Source organism: Dermacentor silvarum, chromosome 5 (assembly GCF_013339745.2).
Source record: "Dermacentor silvarum isolate Dsil-2018 chromosome 5, BIME_Dsil_1.4, whole genome shotgun sequence".
NCBI lineage: Eukaryota > Metazoa > Arthropoda > Arachnida > Ixodida > Ixodidae > Dermacentor > Dermacentor silvarum.
Window position 1 is genome coordinate 187,322,712 of NC_051158.1, and position 24,852 is coordinate 187,347,563.

The following is a 24,852-nucleotide window of genomic DNA, read 5'->3' on the forward strand; positions in this document are numbered from 1 at the left end:
ACATGAACTTTAGAACTACTGGCCCTTTTCGCGGAGCAGTTTGTTTTAGATAAACGAGATGGCGCTCACGGCGGCGCGCCATACCTCTCCTCAGCGACCACACACGAATACGAAACCATTACCGCTTCTACCTTGCTTCTGTGCGATCAGCTGTCGGAAATGCGACTGAGTTTTCGCTAACACAGTGTGATACAATCATGCTAGATTGAATAATGTGGATTGAAGACGTGTGCAGTAGTTGGCTGCAAAAATAGTGACTGGCATGTTAAGGAATAGAATGAATCGGTGTGGCGAAGTTCGCGGACCGCTGCTGCAACTGTCCGAACGTGTTACCGGCACTTCGTGATGTACGGCTTTCCTCGAGGATACAGAAATTTGCTCATCCGCCAGCCTTGTATCGCTAACCTTCAAAGAAAGGGCTTCATCCCCAGAACGTCGGCAAGAGTGAGTACCACTCGTTAAACAATGAAAAAGGGAGTAGCGCCGCTTCCTGTCATAGTAAGTTTCACGCACGTTATCTATACACATCTGTCCAAATGGCAAGAAAACTTACGCCCACTCTATCGTCGACGTATCAAGAATAAGCGAATGGACGCACAGTTGAATATATGCGCACTGTATACACGCAATAAATGACGGACTACACCTATGGCGCACCAATGGTCGAAGCTGAATGTTTCGTGATGGTTCACAAGAGTAAGCAAGTTACTAGCTGTAATATATATTTGCTAAAAGGTATTACAATGTACAAAACAGCTACGTTTCAAGTCTTGTGCGCAGCAAGAACAAATCTATCGGATTCGGAACTGAGCACACCCGCGAGTGATTAGGCAGAAAATAATCAGATAGTGGCCGCACCGAGGAACTTCACTGAGTCAGAAACTGACAAGCCACTGCTTCAAAATATTTGCCGAATAAAGAACAAAGAGCAAAACACACTAATCCTGACTGAATTCATAATCGCAAAGCTTGGAATGCATATTTAGCTCCGCTTTTAGAAGAAGCACCATATACACTGCTTGCGGCGTTTGGACATAGCTTAATCAGCTCCGAAAGCGCTTTTACATGTTCTCTGAAGCTGCAGGTGATCAAAGCTTCGTGTCGTCCACGTAGTCACCGTCTACGATATCTCCGAAAACAGAGGTTTTCTAAGCCGCGCCGGCGTCATACACTTCCATTCTAAACAAGGAGGCAACGGAGGCAGTTGAGGCAAGCAATGAACGCGTCACCACGTGATGAAATATGGCAGCGCCAACGGGATCGCCGCGAAAAGGGTCAATATCAGTTCGAAACCAGCAAATCAGTGCATGCAGCTTATATGAAAAACGTAAAGGCCATGAAATGAATAAGTTGAGGACAAATATTTTGATGAATCTTTGTCAATCAAGAACCTTGTTTACATTTTTCTATATATGCAATGGCCAGGAAGAAACCTCAATGATGCTATCCCTCGTTGCAATCGATTGCGCAGGAGCAGCTGTAATTCGTCGTGTATTGTAATTACACCGAGATAATACTCGCAACAGTGAGTACAAATAAAAAGTGGGAGTTCTGCAAAATATATATTAGAAATGCGAGGATAGAATGGAATATACAAATGCGAAGATACAACTCGCTAAAGGGCAAAAAAAGAGTCGCTGGAAACAAAAGTTGACTGCTTGTATACACAAAACCTCGCAATAAGATATTTAAGAATACGTATGAGTCTCCAATAAATCTACGTATTTAAGCAAACGTCATGTGTATATAATGCGTCAAATAAGACAAATAAACATGTTGCTTAGTCAAAGATAGCAAACTTTGCGCACAGAAAGACAGATGATCTAGGCAAGAACATAAATATGATCGCAGAAATCGTGATATGTACTTGGGCCATGCAGCGGTTGCGACAGTGTCATGTGGGTAGAATAATAGAGGAATAATGCATAAATCAGTACGAAAATGTGTAATTTAACTGCCTGCACAACGCCAACAATTATTCTGCACCCAAAATTAAAGGAAGGTATTCCTTCGTTTCAAAAAAGAAATAAAAGCAGGTAGCTGAAATGGAAAGAAAAGGACAAACGAAGGCCACAGATGATGCGGTAAGTTGAACTACCCAATATGCGAGTGTTTTTTTTTGGCAAACGCCACGTGGGCCGGGCTTTCAATGAGCAAGGTTGGTCAAAATTATTGGTATCCTCGTAATTTTTGTATTCGCGTGATAATTGTGATCATGATGCTAACTGCTAGAATAAACGGCGAAAAGTTCTGCGGTTTTAAAAGCTAATGAACGGTCATATGTTTTCATAATTAAGAACTTATGGACCTGAAGGAACAGTGCTTTTTACTTCCATTGATTTTTGCTGCTTCGCTATATAAAGGACAAACTTCTCTCGGCGGGAAAGTTGAGCGAAGCGGTCAATGACTTCGGACACGATTCCGACGTTTCTGTGGGTGTATAGAAGCGCCAGCCTAACCATGCGTTCCACAGACATTGTAGAGCGCAAGTAGTTTTTTTAGTAAACTCTTGTTTAAAAAATATTCTCTCTGCGCTGGCAGTGGTCACTGGAAGGGTGACTAGAAGCTGCAGCAGTATTTACACATTTACATAGAACCTGCTGTCGCAGTGAGAGATGGGCATCTATTCCGGTGCTAAAACCCAAAACACTCCATTGATGTCGTTGGCATATTTGTTTAGGTACCTTGCAGAAACAGTAGGCTGTTCGATTCCAGCGATGTCCGTCGTTTTGACAGGAAGTAGGGAGAAGCAGCCTGATTTTGAATCTAAGCTTTCTTTGATAATGTCACCACAAATTTCTATAATTTGGTTTTGTGCGTCTGGGCTTCAATACGAGGCAATACTGGGGCAACTTTCCAAATGGTTCTTCAGATATGTATCTCCACAATCAGCTCGCATACGAAGAAGCACTCTGAAAATGCCTGTATTTTCAGCAGGGGCATTGCTTAAATCCATGGGCCCCTGTCCCTGTGGCCACGGAGAGGCACACCTTGTCGCCCGCAAAAAAAAATCTCAATAATAGGCCGTTCACTTTCTTCTGTTTTCTCATATTTTACTTTGCCTGCCCTGGTCCAGCTGATCAATCCCATTGGGCACGCTTCCTGAAAATGTTTGGAGAAAATTATCAGCTGCTAGCTGACATTCACGGTGATATTTAGTATTTTCGTGTGTGTGGGAGATTGCGAGCGCGCGCTTCCATTTATGGAACGGCTTGGACACGAGCGTTCCCAAGTTTATAAGAACATTAACCCCATAAACTTCTAGAATTGAAAATCTTTTAAAGCATGCCTTTGGAAATGTCAGCGCACCTTTCGCGTCAAAAGTTTATGAGAACTTTATACCCATAAAGTTTCGTAATTGAAATCCATGCGCTCCGTTTATTCCGCGGCCGCTGCGAGATGCCGCAACGCGCCCGCTCGCTATCGAAAAGCCGTTGAAAGTTTGTGCTCGGATGGGGCTCCTTGCGTTACGTGACTCCAGGTGCAAGGGCGTTGTCACGAACTCCAGCCAGAGTTTGCAATGTTCGTGCCGAAATGTCTTTTCGTGCGTAAAAAGGACATTGTAAACAAAATCCAGCATGATTGCCGGCGTCGGTGGTAGTTTTGGTCGGCGGTGCATGCCAGCACGAAAAAATTTCGGGGGGGGGGGGGGCTGAAGCCCCATCAGCCCCCCCCCCCCCCCCTGGCTACGCGCCTGGAAGCTAATGATGTGAAAATGAACACATGCCTAGAAGTGGTCATTCGAGAGTACGGCACCCTTTCTTTAGCCACTCGTGGAATAAAGTCACTTGTTTTCTGGCGAACTTGGATATTTCGGACTCCAAATTACTCGGATTTTTAGGCTGTCCCTGTCAGTCCCAAATTATTGGTCGGTGACGTATAGATAACGGGAAGCTCAATTTATTAAGCCATTTATAATCATGCACGCTATGCACGTCTGCAGACAACTGCGGCGAAAAACGTATTGTGCAGTCACTAATTTTGGCAGAATTCAGTAAACAATTGTGTTTTTTAAACAAGATCGTACAGGATATCTCGTTTGGCACAATTTGGCACAAGTGTGGGAGGACTGTACATCTAACACCATCTGACCTCGATCTTAACTTTTGTATTTAAAACCTCTCTCACTACATTGTACCATTATCTTATATCAGCCAATTCCTTGCTTTTTTTCACTAATACTCTAATCATCCCTTACTTATCTTAACTGCTGACCAGTTAATTCTTCCACCTTCCTTGAATCCAAATGCTTCTAGAAGGTGACAACTCCTTACAGGTCTCGCTGGGTGAATATCTTGGCATTTCATTACGATGTGCTGAGTCATCTCTGGGCTTTCTTCGCAACACAAACACATGCCTCATCCTGTGGCGCATCTTTGCTCCGGTACATTTTGGTCCTCAGCTTCGGCAAGGCCATCCCTTTTGCAATATCATACATAATTTCTCTCCCGATTTCTTTTTTGCTGAGAAGAGTGACACGACCCACTGCAATCATGGCACTGCCCACTAAAGCATTGGCGCGAAAGACATTCACTGAAAAGCAGCACATAACCAGTGCATTTGTGGCACCGCCTGATAAACCATCAGGTTGCTGTCCTTGAGGAACCCTTGTGAGGCAGGTTTGATTCCCCTCCAAGAAATATCAAATTTATCAGAGAAATATATGGGATCTAGTCATTGTAGAGTGGCATATTCCCAGCAGCATAGTGACCCAAAATGGCATCAAAGAGGTTCACTGAACCATGGTACCCACCCAATCTTACATCTAGGTCAGCGTGAAAGAGGTTCATTGAAGAGTGGCACATATGTAAACACTGCTACATACTCAGTGACCCAAACTGGTCCAACGGTTGGTTTCGAACTGCTCCCTATGCACAGCAGTCTGTTGCGCCACCCATTTGGCCCAGTGACCCAGGTCCCCTTGCCGGCGTCGCCGTGCTGCTGCACTGATCACAAGGCAATGTACGGGGGATTCACGGTTACCCAAATGATCCCCAGGTGCTTCGCCCACTCATCATCATTCACTTCGTGGATATGCGGTGCTTTTTTTTAAGGGCCAGGATTTCGTGGCGATGGCTTATTCAGTTTAGTTCATTTGAGTTCATTTTCACGCTTTGTCAGTGGTCAGAACGATGCTCTGTAGAGGTTATCCTCGGTCGAAAACTCCGGGGAACCGAGCACGGTCGCGAGACTTTTAGCGTGACTCGGTTTCGAACACAGTGTCAACCTGCATCTGCGCTTATATGTGCCAGGTTCGCCGTTGCATATACACGGCCGACGTGTCAGTTGCTGGGTCACACATAATATCACAAGAATGATCTAGTAAAGTACCGCTTCTGGTATACTGAGCTTTTGTGAGGAAGTCGGCGGTTACCGGCGCCATATTGGAAAGGCGTCATGTTGGCTTTACGCGGTGGTTATGCTTATATTTTTGTGATTGCGGCTATCACGAAACTCAGCTTATCTCAAAATTTTTCAAGTTGACACTACTTAGAGTTAACGGGGTATTACTGTATATTACAAAAAAGCAGACAGCCGACCGTACGCCAGAACGCCTGGTTTAGGGCCCATACACACTCAATCCGCCCCTCCGCTCCGCACGCCTCCGCCCTCTTGCGGACCGGGGCGGAAGGCCAAAAGGCGGATCGTGTCAAAAAAGTCGTCGTACGCTGCATCCGCACGAGCGAATTGCACGCGCACTCCGATTGGACGACGTGGTCTGTTGACAGCTGGCAACCATTCGGCGGAGCAAAGTGTTCAAGGTTGGCAACTACCTGTGACAGCAGACGACAATGGCATATTTTTGCAGATGTTTCCACGTCACAGTGAAAATGCGACTCTAGGCTGTCACATTCTGTTCTGCAGCCGTATGTGTTGCATTGGCGCCGTCATCCTTGTTCGAAACATCGCACAATCATCCTATCTGCGCCACCTTTTAAAAATGTATTGCAATTGCCTCATGTTGCAACATGGGACGTATTTCGGACGATCACTGTCAGTGCGCGCTGCCTTGGCTGTTTGAGCAAAACCTCTCGAATCATACAACGTGCCACGTTCTACGTACGTTACGCGAAAGCGATAGTATTGCCGAGCGATTCGACCGAAATCCCCGTGTTCGGTGCGATGGCGTCGTTTCTGTAGTGCTAGTGACAGTATGCAAGAACACGGAACACAGGCACAACTGTCGCAGAATACAGCTGCGTAGGTCAAGACAGCCCTCCTTACTATTGAGCATGCATGTGAGGCTCCGAGTACACCTTGTTGATATGCTTGCATTTGCTTGTTGATGCTTCTTGTTTTTTTTTTTCACTCTGCCAATTTTAAGAGTGTGCTTAAAGCACTTGGATGCATGAAATGCCTTTTACATTTTTGTTTTGCATATATAAAACTACCAAAGACAAAGTGCAGCATTAAACGTGCCTCTTAGAAACGTTCGGGGGTGAGAACCTGTCAAGCTGCCCTATGGGCAGCTTTTTCTTTTCACTCCTCCATGTACACTGATACATGAATAAAATGATTGATTTACTGATTGAATACTTGCTGCGTGTAAGCTTTCCAAACAAAATAAAACCTTCACAAAATGTGCTCAGTCATGAATTAAGTTCTCACAGTGTGTAAAAAGGTTGTGCATAAGTGCTTAACCTGATGCAGCAAGGAATTGAAGGTTAAGCAGCAAGTGTACAATTCATTATGACTGGCATAAAGCAATATGTACGTATAGTGGTCACCTTATGCAGACATATACTCATGAGATGTTTTCGAGCAGAATATTTATTTGAAAACACATAATAATAGGAAGAAATGGAGCTGGGCAGGCCATGCAATGCGTAGGATGGATAATCGGTGGACCATCAGGGTTACAGAATGGATACCAAGAGAAGGGAAGCGCAGTCGAGGTCGGAAGAAAACCAGATGGGATGATGAAGTTAGGAAATTTGCAGGCGCAAGTTGGAATATGCTAGCACAAGACAGGGGTAATTGGCGATCGCAGGGAGAGGCCTTCGTCCTGCAGTGGACATAAAATATAGGCTGATGATGATGATGAATAATTTGTACTGCTGATAAGACAACTTATTTCGAGTGAAATAAAATAATTACATTCTTTCTTGTCAGCCTGGGTGACCAAACTGTTGCCCCTTTACTACTTAGAGAGAGAGAAAGAAAGCTCTTTATTGAAAATGCAGTGTTCAGCATGCATACTGTCGCCTACATGCTACTCTGCAGCGAATGGGACGAAGGAGAAGTAAGGCCCTAGAAAAGGGTAAGCAGAAGAAAAATGACAGAAAAAAATGCAGCTCGTGACATGTTATCAGCAGTAGAGTAAGTGTCTCTACGCAGTAGAGTAAGTGCCAGTAGAGTAATCAGATATCAAAAGTGGTTGTGATATTTAAAGGAGGTGACAAAAATAACTTTTCTAATTACCGCCCAATTTCCATATTGCCCACTTTTTCTAAAGGCCTAGAAAAAATAACTTTGACAAGATTAATGAAGTTCACAAATAAATTCAATATACTTAATGACGCCCAGTTTGGCTTTCGCAGTGGCCGTTCCACAGAACTTGCACTTTTAACTCAGAAAGACTTCATTCTCAGAGCATTCGAGGAAAAGCAATTAGTCATAGGCATTTACATAGACTTCTCGAAGGCGTTCGATCGACTGAAGCATCAAACACTGCTAATAAAACTACACTTGTACGGCGTTCGCGGTTTACCATTAGATCTCATAGCATCATACCTCCGGAATCGCATGCAACGTGTACAAATCAATGGATACTCATCTTCATGTAAACCCGTAAATACAGGGGTTCCACAAGGGAGTATTTTAGGTCCCTTATTGTTTAATCTCTATATAAATGACATCACAAATATTAATAAAACACCTAAATATGTCTTAAATGAAGATGATACGACACTATTATTTCGTTCACAGAATTTACATAATACAACTAGTGACATAAACGATGTTCTCAAAAGTATTAGCACGCGGTGCAATTTGAATTCTTTACAAATAAATGTTAACAAAACAAAAGCTATCGTATTTTCACTACCCCAAATAAATATCTCACTAACAGACCCCCTAGTTCTGGATAATTCCGTCATAGAGATTGTTGACACTGTCAAAAATCTTGGAGTTCACTTTCATAAACATTTGTCGTGGGATACACATATCAAACCATCTCGTTGCCCGCATTTCCAAAACCGTAGGTGTCTTTGCAAAATCACAATTTTTACTTCCGAGTAGTGTCAAACTACAGCTGTACCATGCATTATTTTCCTCTCAAATGAGCTACTCTTTTCTTGTTTGGGGCACCAGGTCAATAACAAATATAAACAGATTACACGTACTGCAAAAGAAAGCTATCCGTCATATAGCTGGAGAACACTACAGAGCACACACAGGACCGCTATTTACACGGTTTTGCGTGGTTCCTGCTCACAACTTCTACGCATACAATTTAGCCCTCAGATACAAACAATGCTTTAAATTTTCTGATGGAACATTACATACATTAGCTGAACTTAAGAAAAAATCTCACCTTTACCCTTTCCGTAATACTGAAAAGTGGATTATTCCATACACTCTATTAAATATGAGTGAGCAGATGCTTTGTTACAGACTGCCAAAACTCCTAAACTACTTGATTGAACATGAAATATTCATTGAATCTACCAGTAAGAAAACACTAAGAAATTTTTTTGTATCCGTTGAGTAGTGCACATTGGTGAAAAATATATGTTTCTTCTCTTTCAATTTTATATGTTTCTATAGTGTAATGAAATTCTGTACTAATGTAATGAAACCAGTGTAATGAAGAATATTTAATGTTTCTCTTGTTTCAGAAATGTAACATATGGTGTTTCGTGTTTTTTCTTTTGTGTGTACGCACACTAAGTGATTTTTTATATACATATAAAAACAAAGGGACACGGAATGCTTTGTTACCGTAATAACGCATAATCAGTGTTTCTTTTTTTTGTGTTCCACATCAACTGCTTTGCTATATGCCTTGTAAAGGGGGCCTGAATCCCCGTCAAGTGAACAGAGTTTCACTTTTTGTTCAGGCCTCCTCCATTTTTTTTGTGTATCTCAAGAAAAATGGAATAAACTTGAATTGAAATGTTTCGGGGTGATGAAGGCAGACGGCGAATGCGAAGGAAAGTAAGATCACAGTCTTGATGAGATGATGTGCATGAGTCTTAGTTTAGACAGCAAACTTCAATACATTAAAGCAATAAGTCCAGGGCTTTGTGCTGTTTTGAGGGGCAAGGCCAGGAACCCAACATCCATGTCAATGGGCCTTGGTCGAGCTTTTCCATGATCATTTATATTGATGTCACTCGTCTCTATAAGCTGGCCACTCAAGCAAGATGTGCTCTAGAGATTGCACAGTGCCACAGTTGTCACAATATGGATTTGTGCTCTGGCCATTGCGAAAAGAAGACTGTTCATGTATGCAACATTCAGTCGAAGCCGGTGAAACAGGGTCTCCAGATGCCGTGGTAGACATTATGGTAGCCTTGATTGGAGTTCTGTGTTGACTTGCAATTGCAATTGCAAGTCACTTGCAATTGCCTGAAGTTGAAGACCAACTTCTACACCGTTCATTGAGTACATATCGCTTCGTCATAGCCGACGCCTCACTTTTAGTGAAAAACACTTTCATAAATTTATGTGATCATGTCTTTTGCGGGCTAGCTCATCCGCATTTTCATTACCCATTATGCTGAAATTATACCGAATTCAGCATTTACACAATGTAAAACACATTACCAAAGTGCACAACAATTAAGCAGTACAATAATAGGCATGCTCCCTCTCTCAGCCATGGCAGCAAACAAAGATGATAGACTTGAGACCATTTGATACTGTCAGCATCATACATGCGTGTGCTATTTCAATCACTCTATATGAAAAATAAGTTCACAAAGGATGCACATGATAAGTGAACTATTGTAAGCTCTACTCAGGTTATTTTAGTGAGTTGGGCATGGGCTACACATTGTCTATGTATTTATGTAGCAACGACCTAGCTAGCTGATGCACAGCCAGATTTTAGGAAAATGAAAAAATACATACCATAACAAACAGCTGGCCAGTACCTGTATTTTGTTTGACAACAAACCAAGATTATTAAGTGACTTAGCTTCACAGTGAGCTCAGTGATCGCTTGTGGTGTGAAAAGGTTGATGTAGTAAGTGGTTTTGTTTTTGTCTTTCTTAATTAGTAGCTGCTTTAACATGCACATGACAATGAAATGAAAGCTCATATGGCGGAAGACAGGCCCGCACAAAAAGTGAGGAAACATTTATCGCCATTTTTTATTTTCATAACAAACCAACGAATAGTTCCTTTGGTTCATCTTTGTGAATAATGCGCAAGGTGTTCTGCATAAAACTACAAGATTGGTGTGCACCATTATCTATCTGTTCACTATTTAAGTATCCAAATGAATGGTACCCCCCTGAGCACCATGAAAGAGATCACTGAAAATAAAATTGTTCCAGAAGAAAACAATACCGGTGAATTGGGTATGCATTCACATGTACTATTCAAATCCGCACATCACAAGTAATCTTTCATTCCTTGCTGTATTGCTCACCATTGTGCAGACTTTATTACAGCACTGTGTGTGTGCAGTAAAATAACTTGACAAATCAAAGCTGTGGTTTTTCTACTAGTACACTGAAAGCAACTTTGCATGTGGCTTAGGTAATATAATGCTCCCACATATGGGTCAGTCGATTTCCTTAGTAGTTGTTCACTGTTACGCCTGAACAATACGGTGTCACCAGGCACTGCTGTATTCCTTCAGGCATGCCAGAACAGCTTGGCTATGCACAAACAACCTTTTCCATCGCGCTTAAATTAAGGTGGTACAGATTTGCTGGCAGAATTTGCTTACCAGCATAACTGCCTAGCATTCAAAAAAGCATTTGAAATGTAAGGGTGGATGCTCAGCTTTGCTGGTGTGACATTTTACATTTATAGTACAAAACCACATCATTGAACAGGAAGGACACCACACAAATATTCGTGTTGTGACCTCTCAGTCATAATGCAAGTCGTTTCCTGAGGTTTTCTCTCTGGTTTTTAGCTGTAAACATGTGAAGCAATCTGTAAATTCATAACTGTATTAAGTAAACTGAGACACCATGAAATGCACCATAGCACTGCTCGAAAAGCAATATAACATTCAGGTGTACACAATTTTTTGTCACATCACCTCTTTGTGGTGCATATATATATATGCACTATTTGTAGCTGAAAACAGCAGGCATTTCACATTTACAGCTCAGAATGATCAGTGTAAGAGATTTTTAATGTGTCAGACATACACATGGTCACTTGTCCAATGCTGTGCACATTGATAGCTGTGTTTGGTGCAACTTGAGTAGCACATATATAATGGACTACTACATACAACACCCGTTTTGCATCTCTACTTTGATGTTCTACCCTCCGACACAGAAGACATAAGTACAGACTGAAATTTTTCTTGATGCCAATGTTCAAAAGGCAAGCAGGTTTTCAGCACGACACATCTTCATTTTTCTCACATGGCACTTAAGGCATGTTCTGAATGTGCATTCATTGCCAGTCAAATATCTTCTAATGTGGAAATACTTTGTTTGACGTATTTTTACCTGCATAAATTCTCTCTTCTCTACATGTACAGATACCTCTTTCAGTAGGGGTAAGTGTGCAGTGCCTTCATTAGTGCAGTAACTGTTATGAAAGCTGTGAATTCATAACATAGAAAGGCTATTAAATAGAAACCAGCAGGCAAGAGCATCACGACAAGCCAGCTGAGATGGTGGCACTATAGTAAGCTTAGTTCCCCTTGTGCTGTCATATGGTTGCAATCTTACGAAGGTTTGGGTCATTCCCATTTCAAGTGATGAGTGACAGTTGCATAAGTACATCTTCCTCTGCCTATATCAATGACTTAACTATATCTAGCAGCTTCAGCTCACATATAGCTCTCAAAGGTTTGGGTCATTCCCGTATTAAGTGATGAGTGACAGTTTCATAAGTACATCTTCCTCTGCCTATATCAATGACTTAACTATATGTAGCAGCTTCAGCTGTGTGATCACTGGTGTAGCTGAAGTTATGTATCATACATAGTCTCGGCACACAATCTGATTGGCCAAAAGCATGCAGTAATTGGTCTTGGAGATATTGGTTCAGTGGTGGCTTTCTACTAAATTCACTGTTGAAGAGGCAGATTTTACTTCATCGAAAGGCCCAAGTGAAAATGAGCCTAGAACTCATGACACCAAATGCAGTCACCATTTCTGATTGAAGAACAACATGTGACAGAACGATGAACTGTGGAATTATCTCACTAGTGTACAAAGTAGTGTAGCTGTGTTCAGTATTTCAGTATAATAAACACAGTACTTTATACGAGTTGTTTAGACGGCATAATCAACAAGACCCCTCTAACAAGTGATCGCAAAGAATACAGGCAAGAAATGTAACTGCATCACATGATAAAATTTAAATAAGACCAGCTGAGTACCATATAGAGCATCTTTCATGGGGTCAAGTTGTAGTGACATGTATTGATATTAGAAGTTGTGCTGTTTTATTCACACACATGAATGTAAACACAATGTATGCATACAATTTGTGTTTACTTGTTACTGTGTGCATAATATGTACAGCACAACTTACACAATCAATACGTAAATACAAATAAGTCTTTTTACTGGACTAATGACTATTAGTTTCACAATTATTTCTTCTCTCACATGCAGCCACTCAACTGCGTGCATACGTTAAGCTGATGTCGCTAATCTAAGCTGGGCTTGGGTACCATTTCCAGAATATGATAAAATAAAGAAGTGTCCATGTGTATCAGGCTAAAATCGATAGCTTGACAATATCTTATCTGGCTGGGTAGTAAATTTGTGTCAAAGAAAAATGCAGCACATTGACCAAAACATTGCGGCTAATATAACATAGGGAGCAAATATTCCGCCTGCAGAGTCACTTAGAAAATTTTGCCACCAGTTCGTCCTTATTGGCTGTCTTCAATCACACAACTAATGCTGACATAATTGTGAAAATTTCTGTTCAGAATATTCTCATGGCGGCCAATAGGCACCCTTTTTATTGTGATAGCAGCCTAATTCTCAGGCGCAAGGCACGGTGGCCATGAAAATGCTTAAAGGCACACTAAAGAAAAGAGAAACCGGAAGTTGAGCTTAAATGGTAGATTATCCTTTCAAGATCACAGCCATACCATTCTTACTGCAAACAGATGTTTAATAAGCGAGAAAATAGCGAAAAACTGAAGGATAGGTGCTGACGCCCCTTCGAATTTCCCGCACTACATGTTCGGGACGTCGGAGATTACAAATGCAGACCGGTCGCGATTGGTCGAGAGCGATTTATCGCTGTTAATAAAACGCAAAATGAAATACACCTTTAATGTACATAAACAGCATTTGCCAACTTTTTAAACCGTTTCAAGCGAGGAGGTACAAGTTTAGCACAAAATTAAATAAATAAGAAAAAAAAAATGGCATGGCGATACATCCAGTCGTGATAGTTTCGTAGTTTCCTTTTTGGTCAATGCATCGTCGCGCACGCCTGTTCCGCTCTACGGTGTTTGGTTGCGTGTTGCGTAGCTCAAAAAATGTTGACTTCGCGGGAAACAGCCAGAAAATGCCTTGTGTGTGTAGTGTTGAGGGCTGTATAAATGGCCCAAGGCGCTTGCTCAGGGGCAGCGGCAGTGTTGACTTGATTGTGTTCTTTTATGCGCAGTGAGCCCCGGCTCCCTGGCGTTCGCAATGGCTCAGTGCTCTGCCGTTGATAAAAACGGCAAAAGAGCCAGAGAAACCGATGGTGTGCTCTCTGCATTTCTCGCCCTCGGATTATGTGTATAATCCTGCCCTCGGAAAGTATCTTGGCGTGCCCCAGAGGCCAGTCCTTTCTCGAGCAGCTGTTCCCTCAACGCGGCCTTCATCAAACCCCCTACCGGTGCCCCTGCAGCAGCAAACTGGCGACTCGGTGAGTGCTGAATGTCATTAAATAAAGCCACGAAATAACCATACCGAGTATGTGCGCAACTTTCTACGCTTGTTCTGTCGGGAACATTGTCGCCTGGCGGACCGGACGCTTCGCCTTCTGTCGACGAAAACGAAGCTCTGCTTTCCACCAGCGCGGCCAGCGGCTCACTGCCATCACACGCGGAAACACCTACCGCTCCAGCACGGAGGATCATTTCGCGCTCCGTTTCACGGAATATCGCTGAAATGCAGTCTTGCTTCCCTGGCGAGCTCTTCGTTGCAAGGTTCAGCGGCAGCAACAGTATCCATCACGGCGAACGCAAATGCAGCGACCATGCATGCAGCCATGATGCATCCAGCGCCTCGGCCGTTTACGCAAGCAGTGACGTATCATGGCGCATTCTGATTCGCTGAGAGCAATGAAATCTGTGACGACACTGCTTCAGCGCCAAATCTGGGGTGAGAGAAATTGAGGAAGAGGTCTTTGTTTTCAAATTTCTCCGCTAATAACTCATATTTTTGCACCCAACAAAAACTGCATGCATTCCTGAAGGTCCCTCTTTTATTCCAGCTGAACTTCCCGTTTCTCTTTAGTGTCCCTTTAAGAATGATGAGGTGAGGCTCCTCTTTCCATAGTCTGGCAGCGCAGCTGAAAACTGTCCAGAACATCACCGAGATGGCCACTAATAGCGTTCAACATCCTACATCCATGAATGATAGATAGCAGATGAAAGTTCACCAGAAAAACACCTAATGGACATACTTTGCAGGCTTAAGTCAGTTTAACGCACATTATTTGGTAATGACTGTGGGCAGAATGAACATGAGGATAAAAAGTATAGCACTTCTTCGTCAGATAACGCTGGTACTTGTGATAAATATTGTTCGCATTAAGCTGAAGGCTCGTGCCAAGACAACCAGAGAATGAAATAGGGTGGATGCACACAGTAACGGCAAACTTTTGTTTAGCTTATTCTGCCTGCATTACTAACGTGACCATAGCTAGCCAGTGAGGAAGAACTCTGGGCAAAATTTCTTTCATGCGATTCTGCTGGCTGCTAGCAGAATATATCACCATACCTGTGTTCAGTCTTGTTATTTTTTTTTGTCAGGAAACGTAAATCTGTACTTATTCACAAGGAAGTATCCAGTTCTCATTCATACCATATTCATCTACAATACCACTGGTTTCTTCACAAACAGACTCTGTGCTTAGTCACCAGCAAAAACCAAGCAGTTAACATTCTTGGGTATCGAAGCCACTTGCATCACAAAATATAAAGCTATTCGTGCAATCTAGAAATTCCGGCTCTTCACAACACTGCCCACATGATAAAAATCAAGGCTGCTAGAAATTTACATTCATAGCATTAGTGCTCAGGCGCGTCCACATTTCAGGACAGTGCAGTATGTCTTGACGTATGCAACTTTTATGATGTTCCCTAAAGTACCCTCACCAATATAAGCATCGTCAAAAGTGCAGTAACAACTTTTGAAACAAACGACACATGTACGAAGGTGAAAGTGCGGTGTGATATGGCTTCTCTATTGGGGTACTACCCAAGAAAACGCGATCGGCAACACTTATGCGCAGTCTACTTCTAAGTATACGCACATAGCATAAAACGGGCACTTTTACGCCTAGTCCCGCGGCGACACATGAATATCCCGATTGGTATTTTGCGAACACTTCGTAACAGCAACAACACAGCTCGAACGTCGCGGTCACCACGGCGCATCACAGGTGGCAAAAGAGCTCACGCAGTATAGTGCACGAGGAATGACAGCGATACCGAAGCAACAAATCTTATCGCTACTGATCTTGTCACCATTTCTAAAGGTTGTAAAGGACTGGCGTTCACCACTTCGCACATTGGCGTTCACCAATCCGCCCTCCGGTCCGCATGCGTGCGGAGCGGAGGGCGGATTGAGCGCATATGGGCCCTTACTTCTGCTTCTTCTCTTCTCGCACCCGAGGCCAAGTGCACATCGTCTTCACACTCTGCCACGCAGCAAGTTCCGGCACGGCTTGCAAACACGCCACTTAACAGGGGGGCAGCTTGTCCAGGGAGTGAAGTCGTCTTTGGTGTGCCGTGCAGCGCGCAACCAGCTGGACAGCTCACCAACGCCTGTCAGCAGTCAGGAATTGGAGCTGTCTATATTGTAATGTTCAGCGATCTTGCGTTGCACTATTGCTTGTGTTGCTCTTTTGCAATTCATATACTCCTGCCATCAATCTTCACAGCCACCTGGAGGGAGTGTCGTCAAAGCTTTTCTGTGTATTCGGTTTGCCTCTCGGCGGGCGTTTAGTGCTTCCCGATCCTCACTATCCCACCAAGTCTTTCGTCGCACACCACCGCGAGAGTTGATGCAAACCTCTACTGCAGCGTCATCCTTCACTGTAGCCTAAAGTCACTGGCAAGCGGTGCCATATACACACAGCCTTCGGGATCGGCCGTTATGGTTGTCGCGGAGGTCATGCATGTCCTGTGCAGAGCTCGCCGATTGCTTGCTGCGGTTTTTCGTGCCGAATTCGCACTTTTTTTTTGTGCACGGCAAGCACAGGGTTTGTAAAAGTCACCTTTTTTCTTTCTCTGTCCCTTTTTATATTTATCTATATGTTTTTTTTTTGTTGTGCAGGTTGTTGCACAATGATCAGAACAACTCCGGGTTTCGTCAAATCGGGCGCATTGGGAACATCATTGGCTTTATCCTTGCCCTTCGAAGACCTTTTGCGGAGTGAAATGTCCAAACAAAGGTGGCTGTATTCGTCACAGAGCATTTTTTTGTTTCATCTTCTAGGGCGTTTTTTGTGATGGCACTATGCATCAAGTGCAATACAATATTATAAGTGTTTTAGCCTACAGAATTTCAAATGGAAGTTTAAGACCATTGTGGTAGCTTGCAAAATTTAAATGGCAAGCATCCATAGCTTAAATCTGTGAGCAAGCCCTGTCACCTGTCTGGCACGATTATGACAATGTCATACGTCACTCAAACCCCCATTATAATCTGAAGTATGCTTTTGCTTGAGCAGCACAAGCATTAGAAGCCAGCACTTCTGGTTTTTTCCACGCGCCTAGCACCCTGGAACGGTGCCGAATAAAGAACTGATTGATTGAATCAAGAGCACACCCTCAGCAAATGGACATACATACCAGATCCTGGACTGAGCAAACCAGCAGCAATCAGTACTTGGGGCTATTTGTAGTCAACAAGGCAGATATAGGCTAGATCCCGGTGGGCACAAAAAATACACGGTGCAGACAGAATAAATCCGCAGAAGCTGCAAAGACAGCAGCAACACAGTGAAACAAATTAGACAAGTGCTCACAGACAGCCAGGGATATGGGCCTAGAGCCCTTCACCACGTCACTGCCACAAGTAGAAGCACGCTTCTCATACATCAAGTAAAAAAACCTCCTTTAGCTGTAAACAGTCCGAGCGTATAGAGTTGGTCTAGATAGTTCGTAATATATATTATAAAAACGGCGCAGACAAAAAATTCAAGCACGCAGTGCCTCTGTCGAATTGCCTTCTTGCTGTTGTTAGAATGTCGATTACGGATGCAAACTTACACGCAAGAATTATGCACGAAAGTAGCAGACATGCACATATAAGGAGGCATTGCACAGACCGATGGGCTGATTCCTGCGCTCATGTATGTTTACCTTTGGAAGAGTCCGTAAGCGTCAGCGGCAGTCATGCGGGGTTGTTCACCGCCGCACTCACAACGTACACATAACACAACCGCACAGCTGACACATAAGAACAGTAAAGGAAATAGGCTGTCGCTATCTCAGTGTCACAAATGGAAGGTGCTCACAAGCTTGCTGTGAAGAAAGCAATGAAATGTAGCCATGTAGTACTTGATAGGGTTGCCAGATGGCCCCAACAAAAAATAGCCAAATGATCTCAAAATGTAGCCCAAAGATAGCCAGACCCAAATTTTTAGTGACCAAAAAGTAGCCAAAAAGATAGCCAAAAGTTTGATGATGTTCTTCAGGTGTCTTACAGATGGTGCAGATGGTTCACCGCGTGTTTCCAGCTCCAAAATTACTTCCGCCTCATGCAACCAGCCCAACAGTGGCCTCAAGATCTGCGCAAAGAATTCTAGTGAGAGCTGGCACTCAGACGTGGATTTGGACACCACTTATTGTTACAACGAGCCGAAGGATTTCGTTTCCGATTGATTCATGACGTTATCAGTATTTACTGAGCCACGTTGTGAGCTAACTTTAGTTCACGCCTCGCTTTACTCGAGGCATTTTTCTGGAAGTGTCGCGCAAAATACTGCCAGCTCCAGTCTCTAGGATCAGCTTCGGCTGGTAACGATCAAGTGCCCAAGAGGCGGCCCGAGCTCAATGCATTTTCCAATAGTGATGCCTTTCCTAAGCTTGATTCATAAAATAAGCATGTTGTTTCTATCCCGCTCTCTCGCTTTCTCTCTCTCAATTTTGTATTTGTAACTCAGCTAGACGCTGAGTTAGCAAATGCTGCCGCTTAGAGGCACACTGGACTCTGGAGAAAATGTGAAACATTCTCGCGTTTTCCTCGTGCGAAGAAGGGACAGTTGTGACTGCAATTCGCCTTTGAATGCAAAAACGGAACGACCTGCTGGCCCGTAGCAGAAGAGGTGAATTAAATTAAAGCTTACAGTTTCAATTGCCACCTAGATTACGGCGCTGACAATAACCCAGGTGGCATTAGTATCGAAGCGTTGAACTGTGCAATTTTTTAACAGGGATTCCCTGGCAAGATTCGTGCAATCTGAAAACGTGTGCGTAAGTTTCTGTGAATGCAGGCACGAATGCATGTGCGGCCAAATTTCCGAGGAAGGCTGTGTACCTTACCTTCAGTGTGACTTGAAAAAAAAAATAAAGAAATGCAATTCCACTAGGGAACACGTACGCGCGCGGCGACGATGTTAGCGCGTTTGGACTTTAAACGCAACCTCACTGCGACGACCACGACCACGGTAGAAATGCGCTTGGAGTACCCATATAATTAATTTATATCACAATAAAAGGAAATACCTCTTGCTCAGTTACCTGTTATTTTATCATAGACAACCACTTTTGTTAAACCTAGTGAGAGCATTCTCGTGTTCCAAAAATACTCATTTTACAGGTGGTCAGCCCGCCGGGGCAGACATCAGTAAAGGAAACGAGCCCGCGCACTCTGATAACCTGTTCTTCGCGAACACATTTGGCTCGACCAGGCTGGCGCACCCTCCGTTACCATCACTACGTCACACTAACTGAAAATGGCGCACGTGCGTTCTTGGTTCTGCAAAAAGGACACGCATTATATATCCTATAGCGCATTCGATTATCCTTTCTTTAATAAAGCCGGTGGGCCGGCAATATCTGTGTGTTTCCAAAGACTAGAAGGGCAAGAGGAGACCGAACGGCAGTGGTCCTCCACGCGCACCGTGCCGTGGCTACCGATCTTGAGATAACGGCAGACGACGAGCGAGTACAAAGTGCGTCCAGCAAGTACGAAGTGCGACAGTGCGCTCGTGCCTGTGCCGAAGTTCGGGATCATGTGTGAGCCTCACGCAAGACCTTGACCCTTCCTTAAAACATCCTCATTCTCAACTGCAATATTTTAAATTTTGTGTGGCTTTATGCTTTGCATATGCAATAGTTGCCTTCGAATGCGGAATGAATTTCGGAAATTTTGTATAGAGTAAGAAATTTGCCGAGTTTCTTACTCCATTCCGAAACAACGCACCACCAGACGCTTTTAAAACCAAATATGCGCACAAAGTAAAATTTACCTTTTAAAGAGGGGTCCTTCTGCCATTCCTTCTTATATACACGTCTGCATTTCGCCTGCCCATGCTTAGTTTTGAGAACGGTTTTCTTACTGAACCACGCGTGAAGCGGCAGCAGATGGCGCCGAAACCAAAACAAAAAGAGAGCTTCGCCTTGAAACACGCGTAAACACGGCAGCGACGACTTAACGTCATCCACTCCGTGCCGACATTGCCTAAACACACAGCCTTCGAGATTAGCTACATAACTTTTTCGCAGCAATGAGCTTTGGGTTGTCATAAACCGGCGTTCCTAAATTTTGTCAGTGCTGACGTGGTCCCCGGGACCCGGAAGTCTTTAATACAAAAATAGCCCAAATATAGCCATGTAGCCAACTTGGAATTTTCGACGCCAAGCCGCGTAAAAAGTAGCCCAATTTGGCTATTAATAGCCCAATCTGGCAACCCTAGTACTTGAGTGCGTCGTCCGTATAGACAAGGTAGTAAAACCAGTAGGTAGTGAGTAAAACGATTGGGATCCGTGGTCGCTTCTACGATGACGCCACCAGAGCAGCGCTGCGATCGAAAGTTGTGCTTAACGCGAAATTTAAATATATTGTGTAGAGTGTACTAGACAATGGTCGAGTGGGCCGAACGGCGCTCTGCCACTGAGGCGCCGCGTGTGGAAAAATTGTGCGAGGGCGCTGCGAGCGAACTGGGAGAGGGGGGGGGAGGGGGAGGGAAGGGAGGCGACGTTTAGCTGCGGCATTAAGTGCCTATTTATATCAGAGGCTCCGGCAACAGTCACCAACACAGAATGGAGGAAGAGGTCAAGGAAGTTGGCAACCAAGTACAGGATAATCGAAACTGTAAATAGACAACCAGGGGTCATCAGAAAGAAAGTGAGAGAAATAGAGACCGTGAATTGGATTTTTTTGCGCGCAAATAAACAGGGACGAAGAAAAGGAGACACAAGGACGAGCGCTTTCTAACAACTGATGTTTATTATTGAAGAACCACCGGCTTAAATACCCACAGATCTGCGCGATCCTGTCAATAGAACATGTCAAGAGCGCATAAAAAAACGCTTGTCATGAAATGCCGCTACGCGGTCAGCATAAAAAGCAGCAATGTTCATAAAACAAGCACAAAAGGCGAAAACGCGTTAAAGATATGATGACAGCAGCGAATTCTCTTTATCTAACAATGAAACAGAAGGATGACTGATGCATTTTTCTTTTAGTTTTTCAATCCAGTGAGCTTCCACAATTTCTCTCGCGGTTTGATTTCTATGCCTAAGCAAAATGGCGGTGCTTTCAAGACAAGGTGAGCGCGCATGTTCTTCACAATGCATCGCCAAATGCGTACTAGGGCGACCTTTGAGACTAGACAAGTGTTCCCTTAGTCTCGTGTTAACGCATCTCGAAGTCTGCCCTACGTACACATGACCACACGTCAAAGGAATCTAATAAACAACGTTCATCGCGCAATCGACAAATTGGTTCTTACGTGGATGTTTTATACTACATCCTTTCTTAGCATCATCCTTACTTTCAAACTTACTTTTGACCTTAGAACACACACTGCCTATTTTGTTTTTTGCTGAAAACACCACTTTTACTTCGTAACTCCCAGCCACCTGCTTAAGTCTGTGTGAAAGGCCATGAACATACGGAATCACTGACACCTTAGAAGCTAAATCTTTCTGTATTTGATTACTTGTGCATGATTCTTTATCCTGTTTTAGTTTTTTCATTAATCTAGAGCATGACGCCAGCATCACAGCGAGCGGGTATCCAGCCTTTCTCAACCGATTGACTTGTTCAAGAAATGCAATGTTTACAGTGTGATAACATGATTTCAACAACGCTGACCTGAAACATGAAATGACTATACCATTCTTCACAAGCCTGGAATGGTTAGAGGCATAGTTCATTAGCTGTTTTCCATCTCGGGGCGAGAATGACCAACACACATGTTCCGGTAGAAATTCTAACTTGACATCTAGAAACTGTAGCTTATTATCTACTGGTACTTCAGAAGTGAAAGTCAAGCCCTTGCCCAGAGAATTAAATGATTTTACTACCCTATTTCTGAAAACATCTTTGTCTACATGACAGCCCAAAATCAAGTAGTCATCTACATATCTGTATACCTTATATACTACACCTTCTAGATCTTTTGCCAGCTCTCTGTCTATGCTTCCCAGAAAAATGCTACTAAGGATGGGAGCTACCTTTGACCCGATGCACACGCCCCCTGCCTGTATATACGTTTCATCACAGAATCCTACGTGTGTATTAGCTAAATAAAAATGCAGAAGTTCAAGAAAGGACTCAACAGTCATCCCGCACGTGTTGCGAAATGACACCTCGTCATTCTCATTTGTTATGCAATCATTAACACTGCGCATTAAGGGCCCATGCGGCAAGGAATAATAGAGGTCTTGAACATCTATGCTGAATCCCCAGCTGCAACTTGTACTATCTGATGCCAAAAATTTCACAAGGCCTTCAGAGTTTTTTAATAAGTACGGATCCTGTACAATACTGTACTGTACTAAGTATGGATCCTGTACGTCCCTGTTTATTTGCGCGCAAAAATTTAAGAAAATGAATCTGTTCCAACTAGGCCGACTCGCAGTTATGCTTCAGTTCATTTCTAGTTCTTCCGGCCCTCTTTCTACTTGTCCGAACTATGGCTTAAACAACCCAGCAGTTCTGGTGCCGATTATCGCGGTCTGTGAATGCAGAGCACGGGTGTTAAGCTGGTTCCTGAAACTTGAAAAATGCCCAAGTGACGTGTTGCTGGTGACCGGATGGTTGCCCCCGTCTGCGGGACACGCGAGAAGAATAATCGAGATCTTGAGATCAGAGAGCCATAGACAGGTTAGACATTTCAAAGAATGTCTAAAGGTGGCCTGTTCGTCTCCTTCCGATGGTCTGTTCAATGTGAAGGCTTTTCGTGACTGGTGCAGACAGGCAAATATTGTAACTGAAGCCATGTGGAACGATGTGCGTCGGACATTGCCGAAAAAGAAGAAACAAGATTTGCCAGAGGGACGCCTTCTAATACTAGGGGGCGCAACGGTGGAAGAACGGCATCAAGAGGTACTCAAGTTGGGGCCAAAGTTCTGCGTGGAGCCAAGGATTGGCATCGTCGACAGATTAGCACTTACAAGGGACATTGCCAGGAGTGTACCAGAGAAAGAAAAAGAACGATGTGTGGTGGAATGTGTGGACGTGGTGGCCAAGGCTTCGGTAAGCGATAGATCCAGACCTAATATTGATAGAACTGCTAAGTATTTGGTTGAGAATAATCTGCGTGTGGTTCAAGCTGACAAGGAAGGCTTTCTGGTTGTTGTACCAAATGATTGTTATTTAGAAAAAGCTTTCCTAGCGGTGAACAAGTGCTTTAGAAAAAGTGATGTGAATGTAGAGATTGTAAAAAAGAAGGCGGTGGAGCTATTGAATAAATGTAACCAAGAAAAGCTCGCGTCACATGTAAAGAACTCAAAAGGAATGATATTGGATATATTTTTTACTGCAAAAACACACAAGCAAGGAATCCCGTTTAGGCCAATTGTGTCCGAGCGAGGGTGTTGGCAGGTTCTGGTCGCAGGATTCTTGCAGAAAATGTTGAATTCCTTAGAAGTACAGGATCCGTACTTATTAAAAAACTCTGAAGGCCTTGTGAAATTTTTGGCATCAGATAGTACAAGTTGCAGCTGGGGATTCAGCATAGATGTTCAAGACCTCTATTATTCCTTGCCGCATGGGCCCTTAATGCGCAGTGTTAATGATTGCATAACAAATGAGAATGACGAGGTGTCATTTCGCAACACGTGCGGGATGACTGTTGAGTCCTTTCTTGAACTTCTGCATTTTTATTTAGCTAATACACACGTAGGATTCTGTGATGAAACGTATATACAGGCAGGGGGCGTGTGCATCGGGTCAAAGGTAGCTCCCATCCTTAGTAGCATTTTTCTGGGAAGCATAGACAGAGAGCTGGCAAAAGATCTAGAAGGTGTAGTATATAAGGTATACAGATATGTAGATGACTACTTGATTTTGGGCTGTCATGTAGACAAAGATGTTTTCAGAAATAGGGTAGTAAAATCATTTAATTCTCTGGGCAAGGGCTTGACTTTCACTTCTGAAGTACCAGTAGATAATAAGCTACAGTTTCTAGATGTCAAGTTAGAATTTCTACCGGAACATGTGTGTTGGTCATTCTCGCCCCGAGATGGAAAACCGCTAATGAACTATGCCTCTTACCATTCCAGGCTTGTGAAGAATGGTATAGTCATTTCATGTTTCAGGTCAGCGTTGTTGAAATCATGTTATCACACTGTAAACATTGCATTTCTTGAACAAGTCAATCGGTTGAGAAAGGCTGGATACCCGCTCGCTGTGATGCTGGCGTCATGCTCTAGATTAATGAAAAAACTAAAACAGGATAAAGAATCATGCACAAGTAATCAAAGACAGAAAGATTTAGCTTCTAAGGTGTCAGTGATTCCGTATGTTCAGTTACGAAGTAAAAGTGGTGTTTTCAGCAAAAAACAAAATAGGCAGTGTGTGTTCTAAGGTCAAAAGTAAGTTTGAAAGTAAGGATGATGCTAAGAAAGGATGTAGTATAAAACATCCACGTAAGAACCAATTTGTCGATTGCGCGATGAACGTTGTTTATCAGATTCCTTTGACGTGTGGTCATGTGTACGTAGGGCAGACTTCGAGATGCGTTAACACGAGACTAAGGGAACACTTGTCTAGTCTCAAAGGTCGCCCTAGTACGCATTTGGCGATGCATTGTGAAGAACATGCGCGCTCACCTTGTCTTGAAAGCACCGCCATTTTGCTTAGGCATAGAAATCAAACCGCGAGAGAAATTGTGGAAGCTCATTGGATTGAAAAACTAAAAGAAAAATGCATCAGTCATCCTTCTGTTTCATTGTTAGATAAAGAGAATTCGCTGCTGTCATCATATCTTTAACGCGTTTTCGCCTTTTGTGCTTGTTTTATGAACATTGCTGCTTTTTATGCTGACCGCGTAGCGGCATTTCATGAC

General features: G+C 43.4%; 1 protein-coding gene across 8 annotated transcripts in view; it reads right to left on the reverse strand.

Moving 5' to 3' along the window:
* LOC119453962 (zinc finger protein OZF-like) overlaps positions 1 to 24,852 on the reverse strand; it is a 221,133-nt gene that overhangs the window by 15,737 nt on the left and 180,544 nt on the right. For 3 of the 8 annotated variants that reach the window (XR_007466744.1, XR_005192518.2, XR_007466749.1), the window contains exons 1-2: positions 17,693 to 17,888; positions 17,180 to 17,307 (exon numbers count right to left, since the gene is read on the reverse strand). The exons of 3 other annotated variants lie outside the window; for them this stretch is intronic. The gene's annotated coding sequence lies outside the window, so the exon portion shown is untranslated. Of the gene's footprint in view, positions 1 to 17,179; positions 17,308 to 17,692; positions 17,895 to 24,852 lie in introns of those variants that run through there. 2 more of the 8 variants (XR_007466746.1, XR_007466747.1) reach the window with 2 other exon arrangements.